This window comes from Arachis stenosperma, chromosome 3 (genome assembly GCF_014773155.1).
Source record: "Arachis stenosperma cultivar V10309 chromosome 3, arast.V10309.gnm1.PFL2, whole genome shotgun sequence".
Lineage (NCBI taxonomy): Eukaryota > Viridiplantae > Streptophyta > Magnoliopsida > Fabales > Fabaceae > Arachis > Arachis stenosperma.
Window position 1 is genome coordinate 85,912,836 of NC_080379.1, and position 8,503 is coordinate 85,921,338.

An 8,503-nucleotide genomic window follows, 5' to 3' on the forward strand; every position below is an offset into this window, starting at 1 on the left:
ACTTTCTTTTTAAATTTTCGGTATTCAAAAAAAAAAGAAGAGGAATAATTATTTGCAATCCAAATCATCTCCCTTTCTCCATCATGGACCTAAGTGGAAATGAACAGTCTAGAAGGACTCTGGGGTCATATGCTAACCCCATTACTACTTCATATAGGGGTAGTATCTGTATACCCCCCATTAAAGCTAGTAATTTTGAGCTAAACCCTCAGCTCATTATCATGGTGCAGCAAAAATGGTTTACTGAGAGGACGGATGGTAGCCATTGGTACCGGTGTTCCACCAACATATAGCTTGCCATGGAATAAGCCTTGCGTGCGTGAAGAAAAAGATAGTAGAAACGCAGAGATTCAGAAGACAGAGCATCTCCAAAACCTCAACCTATTCCTCATTACTGAATCACAAGTACTTTTTATTCCATGTTATTTACGATCCATAAACAAAATCATTTTTATCATTAATCTCCTGACTAAGAGTTACAAGATAACCATAGCTTGCTTCAAGCCGACAATTTTCGTGGGATCGACCCTTACTCACGTAAGGTATTACTTGGACGACCCAGTGCACTTGCTGGTCAGCTGCACGAAGTTGTGTATCACGATTTCGTGTACCAATTCTCAAAAGAGTGACTATGTGCGATCCATTCTCAATTGGAATAAGTGGTTGTAGTTAACGATTCTTGTTGAACATAGTTAGGATGATTTAGTTATTTTTATGAATTCAATAACTAGTTAGGATGATTTAGTTATTTTTATGAATTCAATAACTAGTTAGGATGATTTAGTTATTTTTATGAATTTAATAACTTATTAGGTGAAATGTCCTAATTCACAAGTTATTATTAGATTCTGACTTTTCAAATTATTGCCTCATAAATTTTTAAGTTAATATTAGATACTGAATATTCAAACTAATGCTTCACGAATTTACTAGCAAGTTGTTATTCCAACTATATTAATGCTTTGTATGAAATTATGTTAAAATACCGTTTTAGTTGGATTAGATTTTGCAGTTGTTTTGTTTGGAATTAGGTAAAGAATACAAGAATTTCCCAATACAGCCAATCTAATTTCAAGAATTCAATGTCAACAAACCTGTCAATCTGATTCATTCATATACATGCTTTTACAACTTGTTTATAAATACAAACAAATTACATACAAATACTCCTACTGCAATTTAAAACCCAACACCATAACTTAATTTATAGTTCCTTTTGCCTTTAAGTGATTCTGTGATGCATAAGTTATGTATCCACTAGTTTTCTCACGTGTATATCATTAGCTTGCTTGGATTTCTCACTGGTGTGCTCAATGAAGTTTGAATGTCTCGAAATCGATGACAGCGTATGTAGCAGATCTGTAGATGAAATAAATTTAACTTCAATTCTAATCCAAAACAGCTTGAAGTTTGATTGTAGGATTTTAGCAAAAGAAAATACAAAAGCATAATAGTTAAATAGAACACAAGTAAAAGAAATATAGTGTGCATAAAGAGCTTAGATATTTTAGTAAACAGAAATCTCACAATGGACTTTTTTATAGCTTTAGCCTTATCATAACAAAGAAACCAAAGAAGGACTGCATAATTAACAATTGAAAGGTTAAAGTAGTGTATGCATAACTAAGCTACTTTATTTTATAGTTTTAATATTCAAATGCCATATTGTGCTTTGTATGTTACGTTAAAATTAAGACTTAATTATAATGTGCAAAATACATAGTAAAACAAGTAACTAAAACCTGGTTTATCATATGAAAAAAGAATTATAATGTGCATTCACAAAATAAGGGCCATAAAAAGATGAAAACACATGAAACATGGTTTAACAGCAAGCAACTGAAACCTAGCACACCATGTACACTAATGCAAGAGCAAGCATCAAAACAATAAACCAAGAAATGAGAAAAAAATCACAACTTGACCACAAACCCAGCCTGCAGTGATTACTCGAATCATGTATTACGTTAAAGAGCAAACCATGGGTACCATGATATCAAAGCTAGTCAAGTTATCAATTGCACAAACATGCAAGCAAATGGTTTTTTGTAATGCGATTGCAACTAACGACTTTCTCACAATGAGAGAGGAAGTTCTGATATCAATCCACTAACAAAAATATCACAATATAACTTCTTAGAAAATCTATCAATAACATACATAATCTCATAACAACCAAGGTGTACTATCTGATCGAAATTCATAACAAACTTTGAAAATTTCAAGTAAGAAATGCTTAAGATGCACTCCTCTTAAGCTTAGCAAGCTCTTGCCTAACAATTGCTGCCCTCTGCACAAATAATTGAAAAAATAAAAAAATAAAAAGGTGTATTAGATTACAACTGCTCAGTGCTGGCACAAGAAAATGCATGACCATCCAAAATATGTTAATAAAATAAAGTAACCTTTCAGTGATTGCTTATAATATTGCACAATTCAACAATATATAGTGATGCTACAAAAATTGGAAACAAGAAAGAGGATATGGCGGAAATTGACTCTGAGACTAACCTTGATCTTAGCCAACATAATCTTGAACCTGTCGAAGTCATTGAGGGATGCCCTTCTCTTCTGGACAATGAGTTTCCTCCCCTAAGGGCTTTTCTCCCGCTTGTTCATGACACCTGAACAATAATAACAAGATTTGATAAACAAATGTGTAATGCTTTGTTAATATTAATATACTAACAAACTCAAAATCACTCACGGTGGAAAACAACTTTTCAAATCGTGACTTTATTCAAAGTTAACAACGATGCTAACTATCTCATATCAGTGTCATCATCAAGTCATCAGAAATTTGGTGTCAAAATCATCATAATGTTCAGCTTACATACCTTATTCGGAGCATAGCCCTTGTTTCCAGCATCAATAGCAACCAACTTGTTCTTATCTAGTATCCCCTGCAACCAACAGAAGAAAGTGAGAGAGAGCAAGAGAGAGAGAGATCGAACGTGAGAGAGAGACAGATGGAGAGAACCGTATGCGAAGCAATGGAAAAATGGTGGAAAGACTTCCTCATCGATGACGAACTGGACGCCAAGCAAGAGAGTGACGTGGCGAAATTGGGTGGACTGACGGGAGACATTGGGGATTGAGAAAGGAGGAAGGGGAAATGGTTGTCTGGAGGATTGGATGAAGGTTTTATTTTTGTTTTTATCTTTTAATTAGTAGGGATAATTTGGTCATTTCATTTATTTTAGTCTCTGTATTATATTTTCAACGATATTATACACCAAACACAATACTGAGACTTATTTTAATTTCTATCTTTCTGTCTCTGTCTCTCAGTATCTGTCTCTCTACCAAAAGCTACCTAAATTTTCAAAAATTGAAAGGGAAAACACCAAAAGACACCAAACTTAAAAATTTTAAGATCAAAAAAGAAGAAAACCAAGAACATTTTGAAGATCAAGAAGAACACCAAGAACAAAACTCAAAGAATTCAAAGAAAACAAGAACATGCAAAGGACACTAAACTTAAAAATTTGTGAAATCAAAGCATATAATTTTCGAAATTTTAAAAAAGAAAAACATAAAGAGACACCAAACTTAAGGATTGACATAAGACTCAAACAAAAGACACTTTTGTTGAAAATATTTTGTAAAAAGACACCAAGAAATTCAAAACTTTTACCAAGAACAAGAACTAAAGACTCAAACAAAAGATAAAGATTATAAAGAAAAGAAAAGATTTTTGAAGAAATTTTGAAAAAGAAAACAAGAAATAGGTAAGACTCAAAGTAAGAAAAATCAAAAGAAAATACATAGCCAAAAACAGAAAGGGTTTTGGAAAAACTTTTTGAAAGAAAACAAAAAAAATCAAACTTTAAGCAAGAACAAGAACAAAATCAAAAGACTCAAATAAAAAGATCAAGGATTAAACAAAGAAAAGAAATTTTTTTTTGAAATTTTTTCAAAAAAAGGAAGAAGAAAATAAAAGAAGCTAACAAAATTAAAGATAATACCTGATCTAGGGAACAAGATAATCCGTTAGTTGCACAAACTCGAACAATCCCCGGCAACGGCACCAAAAACTTGGTGCACGAATCCTCACGCTTCGTACAGCTGAACCAGCAAGTGCACTGGGACATCCAAGTAATACTTGAGCGAGTCAGGGTCGATCCCATGAGGATTGTGGTTTGAAGTAAGCTATGGTTATCTTGCAGGTCTTAGTCAGGCAGATAGAAGAGTTGGTTTGATTTATGAGATCTGAACTAGGTTGATACGTTTAAAATAATAATCTTCAAACGTAGATGGTTAAGGCTTGGAGTTGCTTTGTCCTTCTAGATTAACTCTAGTCTTACTATTTTCTTCAAGTGTGAAGGATTTCTTCAATGGCAGGCTATATGTGATCAACGCCTTTCTTGAGAGGTCGTCAATGCTCCTCCAAATCTGAACACCAGGGTTAGTGCACATCCAGTCTGATTGAGGGTGAAGCTCCTGCAGTCCATTCTCCTTAATGATCCTACTCAAAACGCCACAGACAAGGTCGGATCTTCTGGATTAGAGATTGATGCGCCTTTGGATTCTAGCCTCTACCACAGAGACCCTAATCTCCCTATAAATTGGCTGAACTGGTGTCTCGAGAAGTCTCCAACGAAGTCATGGATTAGCCGTCTGAGAGATGTCTAATCAAGCTGGCGATTCGATGCTTTCCAGTCACGTATTCACAGGAATCATAGAAGAACACGGGTGGTTGTCAAGCAGATGGTCTTAGTATGAAGAACGAATATGATTGTCACGGGTCATCCCATTCATCATCTTGAAGGACGAATATACATCTTAGAATTAAATAAACACGGATTGAAGAGAAACAGTAATACTTTTATTAATTCAAAGAACTCAGCAAGGCTCCTCCCCTCAACCTGGGAGGTTTAGAAACTCATACTGATAGGAAATAAAGTGATAGAATTCAAAAATATGGTGGAAGAGATCCTAAACAAGTGTGATCTTCTCCCTTTAATACTAAACTAATGACTAGTAAGGGTAAAATAGTCTTTTTAATGCTAAAATCCACTTATGGTGCCTACTTGGTGAGTGTTTGGGCTAAGCTTTGATGAGATCCACGTGCTATGAGGCCTCTAGGGCATTGAACGCTGGCTAGGAGGTCCTCTCTGCGTGTTTGGACACTAGTCTCTTCTCCTTGGGTGATGGACGCCTGGAAAGGGGTAGGAGGATGGCGTTGGATGCCAGTTTTGGGCCTTCTAATCTAAAGAAAAGTATAAACTATTATACATTGCTGGAAAGCTCTGGACATCAGATTTCTATAGCCGTTGAGAACACTCCATTTGGACTTTTGTAGCTTCAAAAAAGCGCTTTCAAGTGCAAGGAGGTCAGATCCGGACAGCATCTGCAGTGTTTTCTCTGTCTCTGAATCAGACTTTAGCTCTAGCTCCTCAATTTCAGCCAGAAAATACTTGAAATTGCATAAAAATACAAAAACTCAAAGTAGAATCCAAAAATATGAATTTAACACTAAAACCTATGAAAAATTAATAAAAGGTAAACAAAACATACTAAAAACTATATGAAAATGATGCCGAAAAGCGTATAAAATATCCGCTCATCACTGCTCCCGTGCATGTCATCACTCCGTCACACTCGCGCCGCTTCCACTCTGTAATCGATGGCAAGGCAGTAGCGCAAAATATCATATCTGAGATCGCGGAGGAAGTGTGCGCCCTTTCTCAGAAGTACGACAAGGTACTCAATCCCAATCCCAATCCTAATCTAACTTAATCAAAATTGTTAAAGCTGTTATTAGATTCAATTTAATTTAGCATCAAATAAATAAATGAAGTAGGTACCACTATATCAAAAAACATCCCAAACTCCTGTGCACACAATTGCAACCAATGTGGGAGTTGAGGGTGCTATTGTTGTTGGCAAACTTTTGGAACAGAACAACTCTGATCTTAGGTATGATACAGCAAAAGGTTAGTGTTCTTTGATTTATTTTTTAGTGATGTTTACATGGCAAAAGATAAAGTCAAGTAGCATCACTGATAAACCATATGTCAAGAAAGCATGTGAAAGTTCAAATTTAGTCATGAAGCCATTACTCTTACAAAATTTTTGTTAGGTGTAGTTCCACCAAATCATTTTTATCCTCATATATGATATTTATTAAAAAGTTGAACCACCAATATGTAGGTAAACTGAATCTTTGAATCATGTTTACCCTTGTATGTTTGTCAAAAGGTTGAGTCTGAGTTGTGTAGAGGGGATTCAAAATCTACAAATGAAGGAAAAATCATTGAAGGTCTGATGAAAAATTATGATGTAACTTTGAGTAATCTTCATTCACCTTGACAAAGTTACAAGTAACTTTAACTAGTTGTTGCTTTTAATTTTATTTATTTGCTTACTAGGTCTCTACTAGTTACTGTATCATTCGTTGATTATGTATTATTCATTGCCATGGAACTTAAACATTTGGTTTTTCTGGTATGCTTCACAGCATCAAAGAAAGAAATATGAGAAAAATTGGAAACTTCATAATAAATATTATTGACAAATTAGTGGTCATAATATGTATTTGTAGGTGGTGCGGCACTCTACTAGGGTTCTCTGTTCTCTCATGGCGCCAGCCTTTCTCCTTCTCTTCTACCTCCTCCTCTTCTTCTTCACATTTCATCTTCCCCTCTGCTTCTCTAGCACTCTCCCAATCCCATTCTTGCTCTGTACTGCTTCTATCAATTTCATCTTTTGTGTTTTAATGGATCGCGTTCAATTTTTTCTGACTGCCAGGGGAATCGAGCGCCATGGCATCGGTTCCTAATTTTAGAACACCATGTACAAGGTCATCGATGGACCCCCTTGCGTCTGCCTTCTTAATCTTTCTAGACCAATTGGTTGTACAAGTCAGTGTTTCCCCTATAACATCTCTTGCATTTTTCAACCACCATCACCGTTATCCCCTAAGCTCCTATGGCAGTAAGATTTTAATTATAAGTAGTGTTGAACAGTGGATAAGTTAAGCCTAATACTCAATTTAATGTATGTGTATTTTTAGATCCTGGGCGAGATAAGGTTTTGGCTCCAATAATAAGATTTGAAAATGTTGATGGACTGTCAGAGTCTTCTGCTATATTGGTCTCATTTGACGATTTTCCAAGTCTCTTTAACAGGTGTATACGTATATACATATTTTACCATACATTAGTTATGGAGTAACATCAAATTTCAACATTTTCTTTTTAGAACTTCTTTGCTTGGAGATTTTGGTTGTTTTCTGAATTTGAGTGTCCCCTTTCAGAATATCAGATGACTTAAGCTTTGCATGTAAAGTTGCTGGTGTACTGGTCAAATAAAGAACTAATGTGCAGAACAACTTAAAGGGTAACTAACATTTATTTACTTCTTATCGTTAGAACAAACCTGGAGTAAGAGTTGCTTTTAAGGTTACTCATGATAGCATTCTTTTGCCATGTGTAGGATTCTATCTGGATCAAAAGTTTCCATAAGCTCAATTTGCTTCTTACTATAATTTCAGCTATGAAGGGAACCTTATTGTATGATATATTTTTTTTCTTCCTTACATTTCATTCCGATATTATTATGTATCGTCAATTACTTATTCTTTTGCTTTTTCTCTTGTTGTTACTGCTAATATCTTTTTTCCAACTATACTTTGATTACTGTTTATAGAATTGAAATTATGAGTTATGCATTATCAGATGCTTTGGTTTATAAAAAATTACTTATTTTAAGTTGATGCTCATTATTGAAATTTAGTGACATGAATGGTGACCCTATGATTAACTCTTAAAATATGAAGCTTGTAATGATATTATGTGTAGAAAATTCAATGTTCAATTTTTTCTATAGCTAATTTAATATTTACATAACACAATCTACTATCAAGGATGATAAATTTATTTTTATTTGCACGTGTTGTTCTTCATCGGTAGGGCTCTGGTATTATGTGGAGTGCGTCACGTCGAAATATTGAGAAGGTATCCTATAATTTTGTGTCGGAGACTCACCCATTCGCTGTCATTGCCGGTTTTTTTTGTTAATTTTGAGCTTCAGTTTAAAGAATTGAGAGTCTTGAGGAAGAAGGCACTTGTGGATATTGGTCTGCAACAGTTCAATCCACTAGTATTGGCTATTTCTTCTATGTACATTTTGTTTTCTCAATTTGTTCATCTGTAATAGTGATGCTACAAACCCCTGTATAAAGTATCAACAAACTTATAGTAATGTACATATTCCTATGTCTATGTGTATTTCATATTTAGACGAACATAAGTCTGAATTTAGTTATTTATCTTGTCTTGAATCTTTAAGTTAGAGGATTATTTATTATTATTTTGATAAGTTTGTAGACTTATTATCTAATATTTAGTATAAATTTTATTTTTGTATTTAAAAGTTTATTTGCCTCGTTATCTAATATTAAGTATAAATTTTGTTTTTCCATTTAAAAGTTTATTTGCATTAACTGTCTATTATTTTTCAAATGAAAAAATAAAAAAATATATGGCGATTAAAATCA